This window comes from Ipomoea nil, unplaced genomic scaffold (genome assembly GCF_001879475.1).
Source record: "Ipomoea nil cultivar Tokyo-kokei standard unplaced genomic scaffold, Asagao_1.1 scaffold0900, whole genome shotgun sequence".
In the NCBI taxonomy this organism is placed as follows: Eukaryota; Viridiplantae; Streptophyta; class Magnoliopsida; order Solanales; family Convolvulaceae; genus Ipomoea; species Ipomoea nil.
This window is the reverse complement of record NW_017617328.1, coordinates 1,059,243-1,064,016: the sequence shown is the minus strand read 5'-3', so window position 1 is coordinate 1,064,016 and position 4,774 is coordinate 1,059,243. Positions and strand designations below refer to the sequence as shown.

At 33.3% G+C, this 4,774-nt stretch overlaps 1 long non-coding RNA gene across 1 annotated transcript; it reads right to left on the bottom strand.

The window, feature by feature from the left end:
- Nucleotides 1-210: 210 nt before the first annotated feature.
- On the bottom strand, nucleotides 211-2,182 carry LOC109179352. Its single transcript, XR_002053875.1, has 3 exons — nucleotides 2,102-2,182; nucleotides 1,932-1,937; nucleotides 211-221 (listed from the first exon to the last, which is right to left on the bottom strand). It is a non-coding gene; the product is annotated as an uncharacterized LOC109179352 (long non-coding RNA).
- Nucleotides 2,183-4,774: the final 2,592 nt, after the last annotated feature.

Sequence of the window (4,774 nt, the reverse complement as noted above, 5' to 3'; positions counted from 1 at the left end):
CCGGCCGGTCGCTCTCCTCCTCCGAGCGGGATGTCCGATTGACAGGAAGAGCACAAGTGGATATGCTGTCTTTCTCGGAACCAACTTGATTTCTTGGCTGTCCAGGAAGTAGCGCACAGTAGCACGGTCATCCACAGAAGCTGAGTACAAAGCTCTTGCCGATGTCTCCGCAGAAGTAACATGGATTGTCTCTTTACTACGGGAGTTAGTTCTACACTCTTCTCACCCAGCCACTCTATGGTGCGACAACCTTGGAGCGACAAATTTATGTGCAAACCCCGTATTTCATGCACGGACGAAGTATGTCGAGATCGATTATCATTTTGTTCAGGATAAGGTCGCCTCAGGAGACTCCGTGGTCAACTTTGTATCTACCAGGGACCAGCTGACAGACATCTTGACCAAACCACTCACAGGACCCAGGTTCACGCTCCTTCGAGACAAGCTCATTGTTGTTTCGCACCAACCTTGTGCTTGAGGGGGTGTGTTAGTGAGTATTATTATTCTTTATATTATATAGTTCTTTTATGTGGTTTAGATTTAGTTGACTTGAGCTTCTCTATTAGATAGGAGAGACTCTCGTTATTTATCTTTAATAATCTGTAATCTCCATTGGTTGTAACTGATTGATGAAATTCAAACTCTATTCCATATAAGTAGAAATGAACAATAGGTAAAAATATAAATCTCCGTATAAGTAGAAATGAACAATCGGTAAAAGTAAAAATCTCCATATAAGTAGAAATGAACAATAGGTAAAAATATAAATCTCTATATAAGTAGAAGTGAATAATGCCAATTATATATTTTTGTTTAAGAGAAATGAGGGGAAAACCTAGAACAAAACACAAGCTATTCTACAATAGAGATCTTCATAAAACAATGAATGCTTAAACAATGATAAAAAAAAATAAAATTAAAAAATAAAATTAAAAAAAAAAACTAATGAAGACACAACGAATATTGCCCCAAATATTTTTCTCCTATTTGAAAATGAATGAAATTATTAATTATAATTAGTTGGATATTATGTGACATGGAAATTTTCCTTCTACGCAGTGTAGATACGATAAAATTCTATTTCATTCGACAATAGCAAAATACATATCTCTATGAAGAGAAATAATAATGATATTTATATAAATATAAATATGAAAGTAAAATACTATTAGTATATAAATATGAAAGTAAAATACTATTAGGCTAATAAATATATCCCAAAATTCAATTTCAAAAATAGTAAAATTTATTGATCTCCATAAAGAAATAAACAATGGCATTTATACATATAAATTTAAACAATTTATTAATTTTTTTAAATAAATATTCATTGACACCTTTAAAATGAATGGAATTGTTAAATTTGATTAATTGGGTATTATTACCTAACATAAAAGTTTTGAGATAATACAATACTTTCTAGATATGCTTAGAGTGGTTATGGTAAATTTATATTTTGACTATAGTAAAATACATATCTCTATGAATAGCAGTGGCAACCATATTTATATAAATAATAGAAGTAAAATACTAATATGTTAACAAATATATCCTAAAATTCTATTTCAACAATAGTAAAACTATATATCTCCATAAATAGAAATAAACAATGACATTTTTTTTTGTTTTGTTTTTTTGGAAGAGAGAGAGAGGAGGGAAAAACCTAAAACAAAATGTAAACATTCTATAAATGTTTTTTAAATATTCATTTACGCCAGTGGCCTATTGGCGCCAATAGCCATGCTATTGGCTAGCATGGCCATTGGCCTTTTTTTTTTTGTTTTTTGTTTTTTGTTTTTTGTTTTTTGTTTTTTTTTTATATATCTGGTTAGACTTGGAACTGTCGGTTCAAGAATCGGAACCGAAACCTTAATATAAGGTTTTGGTTCTGGCTTGGCCATTTGCGAAATCGGAACTGGAACCGCAGTCACCCCTACCTCTACTGTCCTTAGCGATATGTGTCTCCGCCTCACAGTTTAAAAAGATGGTGGTTCAATTTGGGTAGCCCAATAGGCGCTAAATGGACCACGAATGCACCAGCATGTTATCCTTCCACTGCAAAGAGGAGGAGGTTATCGCGGCTTTGTGAAGCCAGCCTCACGCGGTGCCCTCCAATCTAAGGACCGAGAAGCCTCTGCCTTCGCAGAGAATCCATGGCACAACTCACCACTTGAAACGGGCAGGTCAGAAGATAGCACTCCCGAGCCCAACCTTCAGGGCAAGCCCAATTGTTCCACCATCTTAATGCTCCCTCTTTGAAAATGAATGAAACTTTTTAAGTTTGATTAGTTAGATACTAAGAGGTGTGGAATTTTTTAGACAATACAATCCTTTCGTGATACGCTTAGAGCAAATATGGTTAAATTCTATTTTGACGATAGTAAAATACATCCCTATGTATATAAATAACAATGATATTTATATAAATAAGAAATGTAAACTACTAATGTGCTAATAAATATATCATAAAATTCTATTTCAACAATAGTAAAAATATAGATCTTCATAAATAGAAATGAATAATGAACATTTCTATTTCAACGATAGCAACAATATTTATATCATATCAATAATAAAAGTAATAAAATACTAATAGGCTAATAAAAGTATATCCTAAAATTCTATCTCAACAATGGTAAAAGTATAAATCTCCATAAATAGAAATGAACAATGACATTTATACATATATATATATATATATATATATATATATATATATATATATATATTTTTTTTTTTTTTTTCATTAGATAAAGGAGGGAAAAAATTAAAACAAAATTTAAGCATTTTATTAATTTTTTAAAAAAACATTCATTGATTTTAATGTTTTTTCCCTCCTCATTTAGTATTTATATATTTAGGCCATGAATAATTTTCTCTTTACGGAAATGAATAAAATTAATAAATATGATCGATTAATTGGATACTAAGTGACGTACTGACGTGAAATCTTTAAGAGATACCATCATTTCTGGATGTGCTTAATACTAATATGGTAAAATTCTGTTTCAACAATAACAAAATACTAATAAGCTAATAAATATATCCAAAAATTATATTTCAACAATGGTATAATTAACAAATTGAGTCACAAACACAACAACAATAATATTAGTTGAAAAATAATATAATAAATAAATAATTAGTAAAATTTGACTTCTATGTAGTCTTGGAAGGTAGCATTATATTGCAAATGGGGCAGTAATTGGTTGTTCTCGCACAGTTATTGCACAGGCAAAGATGGCGGCACGGGCGAACGGCCATGCTATCATCGTCGCAGGCCCTCTCTAGCATATTTTGCAACTGATTCTAACCACCAGCACTTGATCCGGGTCCAACGACGAAGACTGTACCTCCTCCTCTGCCGCCCCATTGCCGCCGCCGCCCCTACAATGCGTGGCCTCGTGCAGGGCAGCATTGAGAGCAGCGTTGGTTTCTTTAAGAGCAGTGAGCCTCTCCGCCATGGCCATAGCTTGAGTTCTATAACTAGCAAGCATGGCTTCCAGTTCGCCGTTCTTCGTCCTCACTTCCACTATTTCTTCCTCCGCCTCCTTCAGCTCCTTCGCCGCTTTTTCCTCCACCGCATACTGCCGCTATCACCACCGCCACGTATTGCCGCTGTCTATACCACGCAGTTTATTCTGGAGTAAGGATGGTGTTTGCCGTATTAGCAAATTTGGTTGGTGCTTTTGTTGTTCTGTCAATGTATCCACAAAATCATGACCAATGAGTGTTGATTTTACTTAGCACTGCCATACTGGAAAATTTGACTCGGTTAACCGGATGGGAGCATTCAAATGGATGACAACAGGAATGGGAGTTGTGGTGGTCATTTGAGAAACTGGTGGGTGAAGGAAAAAGAGAAGGATCGTGTAATCTCGGTGGAGAAAAAGGGCTTTTGATACCATATAGTGAAGTAATATGTTGTGTTTATTAACAAAATAATGAAACTATTTATACAAAAGTTTAACAACTAAATACCAAGCAAATTTGCCACTTAATACAAATCATAAACACTAATATATAAAATCTCTAAAGTTTCAGCAGCGGATGCATACATCTACACATTGATTATTAATTAGGTAATTATTTGCTCGAATTCGAGCAATGATAAAATTAGAAAATACAGTCGATACAACACAATTCTTCAATTGCATTATATAATATTCGATGTTATAATTATATAATTGTATATCGATCCAAATATTATAACAAATTCATTCCGTGCATCGCACGAGTGAAAATACTAGCACTACTACAGAATTCACATACAACGTCGGGCCTTTAACGTCGGCTATATACATAGCCGACGTTAAAGACTTGTTCATTATTTTTTTTATTTATTAAATTTATAACGTCAGCTATTAACAAATAGCCGACGTTATAAATAAAAAATAAAAAAATAAAAGAAATAAATACCTTACGACGTCGGATATTTATCTAGCCGACGTCGTAGGGTAAATTTTTATTTTTTAAAAAAAATTGTTTAGATATAACGTCGGCTAAACGTTATTAGCCGACGTTATATACTAAAAAATAAAAAATAAATAAAAGAAATAAATATGTTACGACGTCGGCAAACTATTTAGCCGATGTCGTATGGTGTTTTATTATTATTATTTTTAAATTATTTAGATATAACGTCGACTAATTGTTATTAGCCGACGTTATATAGTTATTAAAACAGATCTGGGGTTTGAATTTCAGTCATTCTTCACCACTTCGCCATCGCCACATCCCTCATCTCTTCCCATTGCCACCGCCCTCCTCTCTT